Genomic DNA, 19186 nt, shown 5'->3' with positions numbered 1-19186 from the left:
TGGTTGCAGAAGTTTAAAGTCGCGCGGACGTTTGACTGGTTCGCGGACGTTTCCTAATTAAAGAAACCGCCGCTTTTTTATCTCTCGTTCCTGTCCGACGTCTAATCATCTCGTCAGCGAGGCATTCCAACTCCCCTAATTCCACAGAGATCGGTAGAGATTCGAGAACTCTGGCACGTAATAAGAATAACAATAAGAGAAAGACGATTAACTCTTGAAGTGATCTTGCCTGCTCAATCTATTGAGATTATCGCATGCATTTTTTCGTTTTGTCTTTTGTTGATCAAAAGAAAATATCTTTTGATGCGCAATGGATTAATTCCACAACTGATTTTTAATTAGAAATTCTTTAATGCACGAATTCTTTTTATTTTCTTAAGAGATTAAAGTGTAACTTTGTATAACAGATAAATTTTGTTTGATATATTTACAAGTTATTTGTTTTTAATTTCTATAAATTATGTTTATATACCATTAAAGTCGGGACGATTTCATGTCAAAATATTATAGTAATTGATTATTTCCTATTTCCATAAAATTTTCAAATAAAGAAAGATATACGTAAATAATTAAACCAAATAATATAAACAATTATAATGATAGTATACAGTTTTAATATAAATTAAGACCGTTCAAGCGGAATCGATATTCAAATAATCAATAGCTGTATGATTAGCGTTCTATTATGTATTATATATTATAATTTTTAACTAACAAATGGAATATATTATCGTATTTCTGACAATTTATTAGAAATTATATGAGTCGTTGATTTAAATTAGTATCTATCTACTAATAATATCACTGACAAACGATGATTATGGAAACATATCGAAATATCAGCAACTATTGGGTATCAAAAGAACATCACGTATTTGATGATTATATATCAATTCTTTTGTTCCTTTATTACAGTTTATTTATATAATTTTAGAGTGTCTATTGAAATTTAATAATATTTTCTATTACTATCATATCATTTGATGTGAAATAGTAGATATATAAATTTATGCGCAATGTCATATTGAATTGTATCTCAAAGAGAATTATCTCAAATTTATCTAAATTTATTCACAATCATATTACTCACGATTTTTATGCAAGCTTAATGTAAACTTGTTAAACAAAATTTCGTATTTTATAGATATACATCGATTTATATATTAATTTTATTATGTTATTCATTTTAAGGTTATCGATCATTTATTTTACACATAGGTATCTCGAGGGATTACGTCCAGATCAGAATTGTGTAAACGATTATCAGAAATCATTGCTAATGGCATCTATTGAGCACAAACGGAAATTAAGATGTCTGTACCTCGCGCGAGAATATTAATCTACTGGCATACTCTCGCTATATCTTACGTGCGTACATTTGTTTGCAACACTTAGGCTCGTTGCTGAGAAATTAATCAGTTGGTTCACGGTACATTAATGGAATATTCATCAGTTGACGAAGCGGTAGCATTGTTTACAGTCGCGCCGTACAGCATCACAATTAAATCTAATGGTCTGTAAGCATGTATCCGCTGCTACAGGCGGATTGCCTTGTCTCGACCGGTCTGGCTGGTTATGTAACACTTTCGATGCTTTTACTAATATAGATGATAGAATCGTCCAAGGTTTCTTTCGAACGTGTGATACACAGCGAGTCAAGCCGTTAAAATGTTTATTAATCTTTTATTTGTAAAGAGAAAAATTTTAATTCGTTATAAGCTATTTCTGCACGTCTATGCAAATTTCAAGATTCGGATTTATGTTAAGACTTTGAATGTGTGCATAAGGATTATTGAATAATTTCGAGACTACATGTCTATGTGTTCTAAAAGGAAAGGCCTATTCATGACGACGAGAGCGAAAGCAACGGTATGCACCATGTCGAATGATTTCGGTGCGGTCATTAATTACAAACTATATATATGCGTGTAATCCAATGTTGAGTTGGTATTACTTAACTATGTTGTATTTGCATAACCGCGTACATGACGCTCGTTTAACAGCGATAATCCGCAGTCGTCGACCGAATGGTATTTCTCTGAATCTATCGCATTTTGTATCTAAATATTCAGCATTTGTCCACATGTTACAATATCGCGCTCAATTCAAAATACCGAAATTTCTTATTTCTTGCAAATGAAATATATAATAATAATCACTCACATATCTATATATATTAGCTAACAATAAATATATATTACAATGATATAAGTTGACAGGATATTAAAGAGCCAACCGCAGGACTTGTTGTGTAAGATTATTTTATATGCACTGATGATAATTATATGAATTTGTTATTCAAACCTATTTTCTTAAATTCAAATTTCTTAATAAACAATATTGAGCTATTCTAACTTCATAAAGCCCCAAGACCATTATTGATTTATTAGACACAGAATTTTTTTTAATAGGTATGCATGGTCGTGTATTATGAGCATCTTCATTATTCCTTATCATATACTGAAAAAAAAGTCTGGCGAGGAATCAACCACTACGACAATCAGTACATTTCTTTAGAAATATATTGCGACAGTATAGTAATAAAACAGGCAATGCTAGCAGTAGCAGTGTTAGCAATACAAAGTACATAGCAATACATTAACGATATTTTGCAATGTTGCGCACAATAGATAGTAATACATAATGACAATATTAGCAATGCTAACAATGAGGTTATTGTATTGCTATAATTAGCAATTACTGTACATTAGTGTACATCTTTTTTTTAGCAGTGATTGACCTCCTTAGAGTTTGGTAATTAAATGTGAAATAATGCCAATCAAATATTTGATTAATACAACCAAAAATAATGTTGCTTTTACAAATATTTAATAAGAATTACCAAACTATTACCATTTGATAATACTTATTAAATATTTGTAAATGTAACATTATTTTTCGGTTATATTAATCGAACATTTGATTAATATAATTATAATATTTATAATAATTATAATAATTATATTAAACAAACAATTGATTGGCATTTGTTCTAATAAAATGTTTCATATATACATATATGTATATATTTCAATCTTTCATTCTGCATAATTTCTTACAAAAAATTTCTTATGCTCATATTACTCCTAAAAATGCTCACATTAGCCTACTCAGAAAGTAATATGAGCATTAGGCAGATAATAAAAGCACCCGCCACCATTTCAACATTTGAAAAAAATAATCAATTTTAATACTAAATTACATAAGTCACATTATCAAATCTATTAAAATGTAATTAACAAATCTATCAAATGGTAAGATGAAGGCATAAGATTTTTTTATTCTTTATAATTATGTTAGATATATCAAAATGTTTCCTTATACAAGATGCTCATAATACCCGATATACCTACTCTATGTATATATTCATGTATTTACATTTAATTTATATAGAGCGTAATTAAGCTTTTGTCAATTAAGTTTTTTCAATTAATTTTTTCTAGAATACGTAAAAACTTTTTTATTACATTGTACGGAAAAAAAGCTTTGCAAGAATACCTATATCGATTTGTCTAGACTATAAATTTTAAAAAGAATTAAAATGGTAATTTCGCTTTTTACCATTTGATGCGCTCGATACATCACTACTCTTTACCGGATAACAACGGAATATTCTCCGATGGTCGGCAGAACGAAAGGACCAACGCTGGTGTAAGTGAGTTTCGGCTTTCGTTGCTGCCACAAGGCGTACGGTAATCCGATTCCCTTGCCAAATGGGAATGTTGCCGGGAGGCTTAATGTACGGTGCCCGGAAGCAGAAGCTCTGTTTGCACCCCACGTCCGTTGTCTGCGGCTAAGATCTCCAGATTACTCTAATCGAGAGTCACTTTCGTTCGGCGTGTTAATGGTAATGTAATACACTGAGAAATACCAGAAATATGAGAATGTTCAGGCTCTGGCCATGACCCTTAAGGTCAGATATTACGTATTTAATAGGATAGATATTTGAGACAATTAACACACTATATTCAACATTGTCATATTCCACGAATGAATTGTCACAGATTGTGCCTATATTTAATTTATTTTAAAAATATATATATATATATTTATAAACTTTATTTATAAAAAAATTACGTTCTGTAGTACTTATATCTTTCAATTTTATAAGTGATTATAAATATTTAGTTTGTATTTTACTTTTGCAGTTTAATAATATAATAAACTGATGTTCACAGAATTATTTGTGAAAACTAGTTCCTGGTGCTGTAAACTTTCATGCTTACATTAGACAGTTGTGAAAACTCAATTACTAAGAAATAATAATTTGTAAATATACTTATCGATGAAATATACTTTGTGTTCGCATGGACTTTCTAATTTCTTTGATTACTTTTTAATTTCTAAAAATGTCATACAATAAAGAAGAAAAAAAAAACAACTCTAATTGTCTTATAGAAGATTATCTCGAATATCACAGTGATTTTATAAAACTTCATTGTACCGTTCTGTCGTAACACCTTCCAGTTGCGTTTTACACCTTCGCCACACCTTGAGACGCACTCAACGCTTATTTGTACTCTCTCTTTACAACCAGGCTATTCGCACTTTGGACAGACCGGCCGGCACCATGGGGCGTGAGAGACTCATAAGGCGCATTTAGGACTGCTTCTCTTTCCTTTTTCTTTTCGTTTTTATAAACAGCCTTCTGGACCAGCTTTCGTGTTTCCAAAGCCTTCTTTATTGTGCGGCCGCTCTCGCCGTGATGAATAATGAGTCGGACTCAGCCGTGAGAAGAACCCTCGCAGCGACTTGGGCGTAGAAATATACAGTCGTTTCTCGGCTTTGATTTGGCGACGGCAAATCGGCAAACCGCGATTCCACGATATTGTTCCCGGAGAGCAGGTGCGACGGGACGCGCGTTGCCGCAAAATACGAGAGTGCTGATGAGGTCGGACGGTAAGCACAGAATTTTGACTGTTGTGGGGAAATGGTTAATTTAACTTTAATTAGAGATTTATTATGAATGATATAATGATTACGGACTCGCGTTGGAAAATTTATTACTTTGCTTTTCAACTAATTGTAAAAATAGTTTGATGTACTGGAAAATCCCTGTCGTTGGTCGGTGGATTTTAATTAAAATGGTAACAGTACGCGAGGCACTGACGTTACATAAGCGGCTGAAAAACGTGAAAATCCCATTTTCGGATCTTTCTAATTTAACATTGTTTGCTCTTTCTCTACAATCTCTATTATTCATTAACGGCGTATAGCATCAAACGATTATTATGTTTCAATCGTTCCTCTTTGAATAATCCTTCCATGTCGATAACAATGGTAGCTGATACATTTCGATAACACCGCGGGAAGTAATTTCGCAGCTCGCGCTTCGCAACTCGTACATATGTCGTCGCGATTCAACGACATTAATTACTTAGTTTTTTCTACCTACTGTCGCTCCATTTGTCGCGATGCAATGTGACGCGACAACCGCTCGGTGAAAATAATTTCCTCTCTCGCGTCATTGTCCCTTGCGCGCACACCGGTTTAATTGTTGTACAGCGCAGTATTCCTGGCTACGGAATCTTGCTTCCTCGTTTCCCGGCGAATCCGGAAGCTCCTCCTATTATACCCTAATGGCATAATAATCTGTATATCCCGCGATATGGTTTCCAATTTCAAGCGCTGATGCAGTCGGGCTGCCCTGTATAGGAGGGCATGCACCAGCTGCCTTCGTGGCTCCGTGAATTACGACTGCCGCCAAGCAATGGCCACGTGGGTGGGCGGGTGCTCTTCCAAACTAGATTCTCATACACTTACAACCATTTCTCAGTCCACCCAGTAGAGTCTAATTCCGCATTTTCCTTAGTTAAATTTTGAGTAGGTAGACCGCTCTCCCACGGTGTCGAACGGCTCCGTAAATATGCCCCAAACTTAATGCGCCGAACAGCAAAGGCAATTATACGAATTTGAATAATTACATTCGAGGTAACGATGGCGTGTAAAGTCCTTACTGTAAATCGATTTTGCATTTTATCTCGTCTGCAGTAGATAGTAGTAGGTGATCTCAGAGGGTGGATTATTTGAAAATCTAACTATGTTAACGGGTGTTTGACTTTACCGGGTTTTCCTTTCAAAGAAAAATGATCACTTAGCGAAGATGTAATTCTTTTTATAGGATTTGCATTTTAAGATATTTATTAATTAGGGTGATGGAGCATTACGCGTTTTCATAAACTTGTTCTGTTATGCAGATAAGTTTACACGATTTGTCACTCTTTTCTCTTTGTAGTCAACGTTAACTGACACATCTTCATCGCAATTTATGATACACCGCATGGATGTGAATATCTCGCATCTTCATACGATATCTTCATTACGTGAAGAAATTACCTTTCTAATGAGACATACAAACGAGAACCTATCTGCCAGCTAATTATTCTGGGAGTTGTAAATGTTTTTAAGTGTTGGATCAGTAATGCTATCAACCACGAATTAACTGCAAAACATGTTAATATATTCGTGTGTTTTACAACCATTAATTTTTTTCGAAGATGCACGTAATTCATAGAAATGTAAAACGATACATCGCATAATCGACCATATTTAATTTTTTAATGCGAGCAGACGATGATATTTTTCTTTTTATTTTTTTTTATTGCTCTGTTGGAATCACTTTTATGATCAAGACTTTCTCGCGACATGAAATTACGAATCGTAGAAATTCGAAGCACGCAATGTGTGCTGGAATCGCGTTTTAAAATCTTTTAATATCAGCAAAACGATTATAAATTGAAACAATTGCACATTGCGTTACTATTTTCAATTGTAATAAATGCTGTAAATTTGTAGCAAGATTAAAGAATTATCTTTCAATATAATCTCTTTCAATATGTATATTTATTTTTAAAACTGAGTATTTTTCTATTTTTTTTTTCTGTTTGAATATCCTTTTGTATAAAATTCAAGGAATTTTTTTTATTTAACGTTTGACAGTCGACATTACATATTCGTTTTTTTTTCTTTCAGTTATATTCTTGTTCTGTAGCTAGCTTCTTTCCTTTTTATTCGTTCTTCAAAGAATAAGCATATATTTGCTTCATTTTAAGAGCACAGCAAGTATATAAGAAGAACATATTCATGTAAGTACAAAGAGTTCGCGTCAAAGCATTCTAAATCAAAATATCGCCGCCGACCGTCTGAAGAGATCTGAAGTGATGGTGTCACGCTATCGGCTTTTATAAACGCTCAGCTAGCCTTGTAATAACCGACGCTATATTATAGTTCGAGGTATTGCACAGGTATAAAACTTGACGTTAAATTATGGCGAAAGGTCTTTGCACGGCGTGCTACTTGGCTAAACGGACTCTGCATCGGCTTTCGTGCTATGAAATCGTGATAAAATCGCCTCAGCTTAACAGCGATCTACTATATGATTGCTATCATATTTTAAGTGTGGTTTATAGTTTTCCTAAGTGTTAAATTATATTGATATATTTTTCGCAAAAGCAGTAAATTAATAATAATTTTATACACGTAGCATGTTTAAATTTACAATAAGAGATAAGTAATCGTTTAAAGGTAATCGTTCACTTCTGTCGTATTAAAAATATGTTTATATTATAAGTTATAATCCAAATTTTAATCACGATTGTGTGTTAAATTATAAGCAATGTCATTCATATTTTCTAGTTCTCTACGACAATTGATCTAAAATTATCGGTAAAGGTCAAAAGGTAAACCACATGCAGGATGTGCATCCCGCCGGTTGCAATTTACCCGAACGGATCAGCATTACTCTGGCTCGTTAAACCGATAATGACGAATCTCTAAGGATGATATATACATGCGTTGCATGAAAGAAAAAAGCCTATCAGTGTACGTCCGGTTACTCGCGTGAATTTTGTACGTTCACTTACAGTCCGAACAAACGCGACATGTTCACCGCGTGCTAATTGATCTGCCTTTGTTAATGAATTATTATCGTGCGTTATTGTGTCGGTTGGTTTGCGCACGACAGTCAGTCTGTCGGAATCGGCGACGTTGACGAAGAGCGAGTGGCTAAAAGTGCGACGTAGGAATTTTTATATCGCCCACCCTATACCTGCTGGCACTAACTTCTCGTCTTGTCTCGAAAGATCCGTATCGCTTTGCCCGCACGCAGCCGACCCATGGAAACACATGTATTCGCGGCCAGTCCAGCGATTTGGACTAAGTTACAAGGACCTAAGCCTTTGAGATGATCACACGATAAAAATCCTAAATTTTTTATATTCAATATACAATTTTATTTATAACTTTGACCTTTAGACGATTGATTATCTGAAAACCCATGATATTCACTCGATGATCAATTATAATAAATTACTGTAGTTGTAATAATAATTGTTTTACTAATTGTAATAAATTTTATTTTATATTGTCTATTAATAAATATCGTCTTATATTTGTGATATCTATAAATATTTAATTATGAAGAATATAATTATAATAAAGAAAAGAAATGATATGTATTTCCTCTTTAATAATATTCGATTTCTTTAGAATTCTAATCATGATTCATCCTATTCATTATTACACACAATATAATAGAAAACTATTCATTCTCATTTTATTAGGGTAACTTTCATCGGCTTCTTGAAGATAATATATACAAAGTGTAGCTATTTGTATACACGTGAAGATTTTCTAGAAGTACTGTGAATATTTAGAAGAATATACGTAGCGTGTATTCAACATATAAACAATTTTATGTGCCTCAGTAAAGTACGCGCAACTTTCAAACACGTTTAGTGCGTCTACGCGCATTGAATATATTCATTCTGCAAGATCTATAAGTAACCGCAAAACGCGAATAATATGTGCAATAACGACCACGATTACGATGATGATAAAACGATGATGACGGAAAAACGGTGGATGTGTGCGAGAATATTTTGTAAAACCTATTTTGATATTTGTCCGTTTCATCGCCCTACTATCGAAAACTTGGATGCGCTTTTTCACTTACTGGTACGTGATGAGAAATCATAACTAAGGAGAAGTCATAGCTACAAGTTTCCCAAGCAGCTGAAGCAACTTTCAAGACTTTCATAACTATGCGTTATCACATGTTGCTCTCGTATACAACCATTTGATGATCTGCCTCGCGCCTCAATGCCACTAATTCGAAAATTATAATATCGACCCTGCATTGTATATGGTAAAGTCGTTTGACTGTTTTTTATCACGTTCATTGAGCGCCGCGTCTGTTTGCGGATCATAATAATATGATACATGCGACAATTTAACACCTAAATCTATAAAAGAGACGTGACACAAAGAGCGAAGGGCGAATAAAGTGTATTCGTGGATGATTGATCATAAAAACATACTTTGATATTTCAATGTCGTTTATGGAAAGTGCCAAAAGGAGTAATAAGTCAGTATTTTATAGAAATAATAAATAATAAAAAAATCGATAGGTTCGAGGGAATCACGGAGGCGTGTAGGATCGACCGATGTATTTTTATAGCGCGATACGCAGAGATTGAATCGAGGTTGTAATGCCAATGAGTCAGTAAGTTAATAGCTATACGGTAATATCAACGATTACTCGAGCGTAAATGTAAACGCTGCAGAGCGTTGTAATTTTAATGGACTCGCGTGTGTTTGGTGTACTTGTTGACGTGTAAAGTTTATATTAATCGCAGATGGGTATGCACGTATACGTATGTTACACGTGCGGCGCGTAAAATATCTTTATGGAGATTTTTTCAGTTACACAAAAAGCCTAGGGTCTCTAATTTGGGTAATTTCTGTCCGTGTGCATTTCCGTTTTTGAACATATTATTTACCGCGAGATTAATGAGTGAGTTGCACTTATTAAGGGCAGCGTAATGGCGTAGTTTGTAGTCGCTCGTCAGTAGAAAATGGCAATTTTAACTGCAACGTGCTCATACTGATATTTCGAACACGGCAGGTGGGTTAAATACCTGAACAATCACGAAACTTTGTACTCTTGCTTCGCGATCGAACGGAATTACCCTCTTCGACCCTTTTAACCACTGGGTCGATTCCACTTATCGTGAATCGGGCTGACCTACCCCATTACGCTCCATGATAATCGATGGCGATGTTATTTCAGAGACGATGGGTATAGTTTAAAGTACGATGGTTCGATATAGGTACGAGAGAATTTATGATTTGAAGCTGTCGTCTTTCAAGTTCCAACGCGCAGTTAATCGATCTATTTCGTTCTCTATGTGATTATTTCAATTATATCGTAATGTTACTACAGATAGAATTGGTTTTGTAAACGTCGGTCTGAAAATGACCATTATTACCGCATACAATGTGATAATATCTATTTGTTAGGATCTTGTAATGTCAATATTTCAGAAAAATATTACTAATATTACTAATATTACTAATATTTAAACATAAATGAAATGAGGAAGATTATATTTAATCGCAGCAATCATTGGATATGAATGTTATTGCTAGTAATTTTCATTTAGTGTTTTATCGTTGAGTACTGCTATTAAATTTTAAGTTCCATTTGTCTAATATGATAATGATATTGCAGATAAAAGATGAGATGCGCTGGATGAGAATTAATTTTATATTCATTACTACACGTACATCGAATTATACGGCAACGAGCATCATGCTGCGATAATCGAAATAAATATAAAATAATATAACGGTTATAAACACATTGCGTCATAACAAAACTAATACTATGCCCATATCATTAAGTTACGTGTTATTATATGATATGTCCGAAAAAAGAAGCGATATTGTTAGTTCTATGTGTCATAAATAAAACAGTTATGCCGCACGTTGAGGTAGAAATGATGAGAATATATCTTTTTTTATTTATCGCTGCTCGCCGCATCGTTATGTTACATTCAGCTCTATGTTATTACGAATTTTTGCAACGAATTACATTGCCAGTGTTGTTTAATTATTCTTTCGAAATGAAACCAACGAGCGTAAAAAGTCTGGGATAGAATTAATCAGAATACAATTTTAAAATATGTATACGCGAATCTTTTTAACCGAATACGTTAATAAAAAAAAAAAAAAAAAAATTAACGATTGTAGATCGAACCTTTATTGAAATTTCCCATAAAACCTTTGTTCTAGTTGCAAAATTGAAGCTCAAACCGACATATTCAGAAATTTTTGCAATGGAATCACGTTACAAAAAGTGTAAAATTTCTTTCCTTTTCAATCCTAACTTTTTTCTAGATATATATCCCATGCATTTTATCACCGAGTTACCAGCTTTGTCCCGCATCACATCGATTCCATCGATCGCCACTGCGTTCACAAAAAGTCCCAAATGCGATTACGCGATAATCACGACAGATCGCAAAATCAAAGGCGTCCCCTGAGTCCCCTTTGTCCCTTTGTCCTTTAACGGCGCGCCAGGGGTGGTTCGCGTGCACGGCGCGATAGGCTAATTAATTAGCCTACTACCAGGAAAGGCATAGCGTCGGCTACGAGGAGAAGTCGCACGACGTGGATGACACGAGAGATAGGATATGTATTCTAATCCAAGAGGGTAGATACTCGCACATTCCTCCGTGGCGGTGCAGGTTCGCATTTCAATGAGACCCGACCGTAAGACATTAGACTCATCCTCTCATCCCGCCGCTATCTATCTCTTTCTCTCTCTCTCTCTCTCTCTCTTTCTCTGCCATCTTGCCCTTTGTCTTTCTCACTCCTCGACCTCCCGGCCTCCGACCTACGGTGTGGCAACCTACACCTACGTTCAAATAACGCGTCGTCTACCTTCTTAGGTCTATCTCCCTTTATCCGACACCTCCGGGCTCGTGCAAGCAAGCCAGCAAGCACTCGGAAACTGCTCATATCGGGGATATAGCGCGTATGAAACCGCCACTTTGGAACTAAGCCGGGGTGCTGGGCGGTTAGGATAGGTGGTTAGAGGATTGCCCCATGTTCTCCTTCATCTCCTTTCTCACTCCCTCCCATGCATGGAACTTAGTTCAGCCGCAGCCCTTTAGCGCTCGCAGAGACTGCACTTGCCGGTAAGCAAGACAACTGGCACCCCCTCCCTCCTCCATTCTCTTGATTTTCGTCAGCGAGTAGATACTTGTGCGTGTATCGTATGTGCGGAATAACAAGTGGAAGCCCGATCCCCAACCTCGCGGCGAAATGCAAATGCATGAGGAATACTTGACCGCAATCTGATTTCTGCTAATATAATGCCATTTGACACAACCTTCTAGATCTCAACTGTTAGAACGTCCTTAGAATTTCGCGAGATTATTCCTTTTATCATTATTTTTTATAAAGATTGTGTTTAAAATAAGTCGAAATTATTATAACATTTCTATCTACTAAATATCCGTTTAACAGACAACACCAATGAACAGCTTGCTTCAATGAATTCTAATGATGCCGCCGTTCATTTATGCACTCGAGATAGATATCTTTAAATCTTCGAATATCATGTAACGTTCAAGCAGAATTAAAATAAATCTTTCGCATATTGTAATTCAATTCGTTATCCATAAAATTTATTACAATATATTTATTATATAAATTAAAAAATGTCATGGTTACTTAAGATCTTTTGCTCGTAAATGATGTAATCAAAATTAAATTTAAAATTAAAATTCGTAACGATTATCATTTTTCTTTGTTTTACCTTAAATGCCCTCTTTAATATCTGATATATTTATCGTAGAATTTATAACCATCTACACAAAGTTAAAGCTTTCATAAGTTTCATTAAGAGAGTTGCTAAATAAAATGTTCCCGATATAAATAAACTGAACTGAACTCAAAGCGAATATTGCTTGTTCCAGAAAGAACGCAGGAGATGCAGCTTTTTTCAAATAAAAGTACAGAATATTTTACTTACAAAAATAATTTGAACTACATTTTCATTGTATAGATTTACGACTGTGGCTTTTAGCTTCCAAATCTTTCGACATAATTCGCTACGTAGTTAGGTCATTCAAATAATGGACATTTACTAAACAGAGTGCAAACGCAGATACAACGCAAACAACAGTTTTAATACAAGATTGCATCAAAAGCGAGCATCAGAGATATACAGGAACGCAACCGAAACAAACTTGTGTTTCATGCGCTTAAGATGACTTATCCAACCCGCTATGCAGAAATTACTGTTCCCACAAGAGACTTTATATAGCGAATGCGGTACAATATTCCAACGTCGTTTGCAAATTAATGTTTTGGAAAAACGATGATATTCGTTTATGCTTTAAACGACGGCGACGTTATTAAGAAGCGACTATTTCAAACTATTCTCTGACTTAAATGTCTGTATAATGTGTATACATCATAGTACATTTTAAGAGTTTTATTAATACAATATAGAAAGCTCTTAATAAAGCGAACAAATATTGGCACTCCACGAATTGCACGTTGTCATTTTCACATAAGTATTATGTATAACACAAATCGAATCAAATCTTTTCTTAAAAATTTGAAAAAACTTTGGTTATTCGTTATAAATATCATCCAAAGTTCAATAAACGACAGTCGATAATACAATATTTTGCAAAAAGATGATGTCAAAAACATTATCAATAGGAAGTTCTAACAATATACATTCATAAGTTTTCATTTTGATATATAAAACATGTCACATTTATTACTAATAAAATTAATATATTAATAAGATAAATTTATAAAATTATATATAATAAATTGTTCTATTTTACGTTAAAATATTTATTAAACCTCGTCTAATCTTTTTTTGTTTCGAACAATGAAGTCAAGATAGTCATAAATATAGAAAAATATGCTTTATATAAAAAATTAGATTAAAAATTGATCTATTGCAAAAAATTCAGAGATGCAAGGGAAAAAATATTATAAATAATTAAATAAATGTCTTTTCTACATTCATTATCTTGAAATGAATTAAGACAGATTGGAAAAATATTAAATAGTGATGTAATATGTATCATTAAAATACACATATATTACATGATTATTAAATATTTTACTTAATCTGTCAGTCCATTTCAAGATAATTGAAGTATATTTATTTTTACAATATTCTTTCCTTCAAATCTCTTTTGGGATCTTTTCTAGATCTATTCTGAATACATGTTATATATATCTCATACATTTTTCATACAGCCATTACTTTAAAAATAAAAATAAAAGATAATTCAAAACTTACAGATACGATGCGCAGCAGCGGAGTTCAGCTACGTTGGGATCTGTAAAATATAAATATATCCAAATTATACCGATAATTAAATTATTATATTTGAAGAAAGTAATAATAAATATTTCAAAAAATTATCGCCCGTATTGAATTATTTATTTATATCTTAAGTCAAATTCAATACAAGCAGGTGAATAATCACAAATGAACATCATTAGAATTCATTGAAGCAAGCTATTCATTAGTGTTGCCTGTTAAACGGATATTTAACCAAAAAAATTATAATAATTTAAACTATTTTAGACGCAAACTTTCATTATATTGATAGACAAAGATCTATATAATTAAATAATAAGTGATAATTTATTACTTACTTATGACTACTCCGCCGTTGCCTGATGCTTCCCCGAACCTCCTCCTCCTCTCAGATTCCTCGGCAGCTTTTTCATGGCACTCGCACGCACATAACTCGCGAAAATAAAGTTAATTACCAACGCGTTGCATTTTACACGACACTCGACATTAATCGAACCCGACGCGCACCACAAAATAAGGTTAACTATGATCGCGCGACACGGCACTCCCGTCGTTAATCGCAACGCGCATTTTATCAAATTACGAGAATCACGCGAAGAAAAGTATTTAGAATCGCGCGAAAGTAACGATCCGTTCAACGTGTTGCGACATCTCGCATAATAACGTCATACTCGAACGGCGGAGAGTTTTCGATTCCCCCATCAAATTCCCGACTAGACATCGAATTCGCGTCATGTCGATAACGAGAATCAAGATATTCGATTATTGATTATTGTACTACTCACTAGTTGGATGGGTTACAACATCGATCGACTCGATATGAATATTTTCTCCACTCGCAGTATCTGGAAGACGAGATTTAAATGTAGCGAAATAAAATCAGCGACTTCATTCCTGCGTTACGACGCGAGTCAAATTAATGCCTGATCGAGATACGGTGGATGGCCTAAGAATTTATGATCGAATTTCATATCGCACTCGCCAGACATTTCGAACGGATATAAATTCCGCGAGTTACACATGCTTTTAATGATACGTTAATATTTCAATGCGAAAACGCGATCGATCACGGCCTTTTATAACCTAAATCACTAGACTGGCGTGTGTACTAAGTATTCCGCACTCTCGATTCAGAAAATGATAGGCAAATTACAGTCTAGAAGATGAGAGATACAAAGCGCGGTGTTCTTGGAATGTGTTGGAATCTATGTAAAGAAACGATCGTGACGAAACATTAATTTAGAAGTATTATCGTTCGAATTATTCTTATTATTATTACGTATAATGAATGAATTTCATAAAGTACGTATTTCAATAGATAATCGTTCCGGTACGTTTGATTCCGAACTATTTGATCGCGGGCGTCGATTAATTCTACCAGTAATAGCTAATTGTTCGTAGCGAATCGCGTTCGGCGTCTCGGAATACCTATCGTTATCGCGTCACGAGATAGAATACAAAAGAATGTGATGACGCGCCGCATCGTTCGGTTCTACCTGCTCGCCGCGCGAACGAAAACAACACAACTGCGTAACAATTCTACGAACGCGCCGACCGTTGTATCAGTTATACGTTGCCTTTACGAAAATATTCACCATGCAAAAATAAACATACATTAAGGATCCGTTTGTTGAATGCATAAATTACTGTCGTATGTTTCACGCTTCGTTTTATGAAGCATGAAATGGACTGCGATCTATTTGATGCTACAAATGTTTCGAAGTATTTTTTTTTGTTTGCATGGAAAGAACGGTTTTGCTGAAGTATTTAAAAATTTATGTAGATATAGACATATGAAAATAATTTCATGGGATCTTCAAAATAATTGTGTGCTACACGGCACAGCTTATTCCAGTAATATTTCAGCAACAGTGTAACGTTTTAGTATTATATTGCAGTAATATTGTAAACGATGTAGCAATATTGATGAAAGTTACTGTGCTGTATAAGGTAGAACGCTTAAATTTTAGACAACATGCATTATCTCTCAGAGAAGACCTCTTTATGGTTTTTAGATATCTTTTAGATAGCTTTTGTCGTTCAAGACGTTGATGCAAAAAGTTTTAACATTATTTTAGCAATCAATTTGAGCGTCCTAATAATTATTTTGACTTAAAAATTATTTTCAGATCTGTATTTAGTTAAATTTTTAGATACTTTAGCAATACTGTTCGTTCTATGTGGACAATCAACAAAATTTTTTCTTTTGATTAATCAATTAAATCCTTCAAAAGTATTTTATACGTTAATTTTTAGTACACATGATAATTTTCCGACTCTTTGTTACACATTTTGCATTGAATCATTCTTGGACTAATATTTTTTATTCACTTTAACAAATATACATACAAGAATTATTAAGTCGTTTTTACGTATCTAATTTAACATCTTTAGAAAGTATTAATATAAGGTAGCTATATTAAAAAAAAAATTATATATAAATGTTATAATTGATTAGTGATACTCCTAGTTTTTCGAAAAAAAAAAAGGAAATATATAGGACATGAACGATTCATGTGTACTAAAGATTAAATGAGTTGCATCTCATAATTATACGTAGTTTCATAGTCTGTAAGTTATTATTTTTTTGTCTTGTTTTCTATCTCTCCAATGTTCGAGAATATATGTTTATCGTATTTTAAGATAATATACATAAAAGACGAAAAATTTGAAACACATTGCGAGATGTGCAATACAATATAATTATTATACTTTTATATGTATGTGTTTATATTAGATGCGAAATTTTATAAATTAAATGTGTGTACTTTATGTATTATTTTATTAACCGTTACAAATTTATTTAATCCTTTCATTCGATAAATTATTTCACTCGGATTTCTTCGGAAAAATGAGATCGAGTGGAATTAATCGTTATTATAATTACGAGAACTCATGAAACGAAGCAAACAGTGCATGCCACGGTAACAATGCATCGAAATTCGGAATAGATTGTAACAGAATTTTCTATATTTATTCTACACGTTTCAGTGTCGTAGCTAATATTCAACAATCGAATTTTTTTTTTGGACGCGTTTAGACCGATTTCCACCTGGAGTGCTCCCAGATCTGTATTCATTTTATCCTTGCTTAATATTCGATATACACAACAAGAATGAAAATGATTCCTGGACGAGCACTCGGATAAATCGGGTAGGAATCTGAACGTAATTTGAACGTAACCTTGAGCGTAGCTAGTATACAAACCACAGAAATTTCAGCTGATTATGCAAACTCACTAGGTCGTTGGCAGCGTTTGATTGACTGAGTCACTATGACGCTGCGGGATAGCCCGATATGCGCGCATGCGCGCCGCGTCGCGCACACCGTCCGAGCGCTGTTAAGGCTGCCGCACATATCTTCCATATAAATTAGCCAATCAGAGCCGTTTCGACCAACTCCGATTAACTTTAATCGACGATTAACAGTAGAATCAATTATGCCCATTTCCACGTAGATTAACTTTAATCTCAGTTCAACTTACTCTTCGTCTTTTTCTAATCTTTAGAATTGGAGAGATTAAATTCAAGCTTTCCGTTTCACACATGATGCGCATGATGCATCATTTACTCTTGTTTAACATTCGGTGAATAATAAGGATAAATAATGCGCAGCATGCACATCAGTGAGTTGTAAAACTGGACCTTAAAACAGCATCTCTAATGCCCGCTTCCAATGTAAATTAACTTTAATCTCGGTTCAACTTACTTTTCGTCTTTTTCTAGTTCTAAAGATTAGAAAAAGTCGAGAAGAGTAAGTTGGACCGAGATTAAAGTTAATCTATGTGGATGAAAATAGGCCTAAGGCCCAATCACTCATAATTTACTTTTAACCAAAATTCAATTTATTCTTCAATTTTTTCTTTTTTTCAATTCTAGAATTGGAAAGAAATGATCGAGGAATAAATTAAACTTCGATTAAGGGTTAATCGTAAGTTGTGGAACTTAGCCTAATACAGTTTATTGTTCTTAATCTTCTTTCAATGTATTTAAATATATAATTCTATTAATTAATTTAATTTGATAGTTTTATAAAATAATGCTGATTAATGAGAATTGGTCGAAATGGTCCTCAGAATTGAAAATTTTTGACAATTCCTGATTATGATTCTTACGGTATATCTTACGATTACTGAAAGTATGGGCAGTTTTTAAGTGGATGCGGAGTGATAATTATCGATATTATTGTCGTATAAAAATCTCCAAATTGTCTGAACAGAATAAAAAATCCTTTTACAGGATTAAAGAAGACGCAAAATTAGGAAGTAGATTTTATATTAAAATAAAAAAATAAATAAATAAAAACTTACTTAATTTTTTTCGACTTTAATATAAAGTCCATTTCCTATAATTTTGTGTCTACTTTAATCCTGTAAAAGAATAAAATATTTTGCGTTTAACAATAAGTTAAGCAGCCAAACATATTCTAGCTCAAGTTGGACAAAATTCATAGAATTTTAAGATTTAATCATTTAGAATTTAGAATACCGAAGATTTCAAACATAATTTTTTGACCGGTAATGTTATAATATTTTTTTTTACGTTACTTTTGCAATGTAACACATTTTCTTGTTTGTGTGATGTTCCATTAGCAATTTGGCAGCTATAACATTTCGAAACTGGGGCGAACAAGTCGTGACGAGAGTTGTTCCATATAAAGGCGTTAAAACTGATCGCGGTAGATAAGAGAAAACGTGATCATTCCATATGAACGTTTATCGATCGCGCCGTCCAACTAATTATCTCTTGCAATTAAAATCTCATAGACGTATTGAAACGACATTCTATTATCAAAGCAAATACCTATCATGATTGATTAATTTGAAATGTATCGAAGCAGGAACTGGGACTAGTACACTTGGCGCTATAAACGCTTTGAAGCATTTCTGATTGGTCAATTTGTCAAATTCTTTCTTCTGATTGGTCAATCAAATATTTCAAAGCATTTGCAATATTAAGTGGAAATAAAATTTCTTTACTGTTACAGTTATATTTTTTGTGAGTTCAAATAATATAATTTTCATCTTGAAGATAAAATATATTTAAA

The 19186-nt window shown here is 33.6% G+C and overlaps 1 protein-coding gene across 1 annotated transcript in view; it reads right to left on the bottom strand.

Moving 5' to 3' along the window:
• Positions 1-18392, bottom strand: part of LOC105144505 (synaptogenesis protein syg-2) — a 249745-nt gene extending 231353 nt beyond the window's left edge. Inside the window, exons 1-3 of the mRNA XM_087408385.1 lie at positions 17348-18392; positions 14479-14985; positions 14117-14156 (exon numbers count right to left, since the gene is read on the bottom strand). The gene's annotated coding sequence lies outside the window, so the exon portion shown is untranslated. The remainder of the gene's footprint in view (positions 1-14116; positions 14157-14478; positions 14986-17347) is intronic.
• Between the last annotated feature and the right edge of the window lie 794 nt (positions 18393-19186).

The sequence above is a fragment of the Acromyrmex echinatior genome, chromosome 8 (genome assembly GCF_024713525.1).
Source record: "Acromyrmex echinatior isolate Ae372 chromosome 8, ASM2471352v2, whole genome shotgun sequence".
NCBI lineage: Eukaryota > Metazoa > Arthropoda > Insecta > Hymenoptera > Formicidae > Acromyrmex > Acromyrmex echinatior.
The sequence above is the reverse complement of the archived record's forward strand: the minus strand, read 5'-3'. Positions and strand labels throughout refer to the sequence as shown.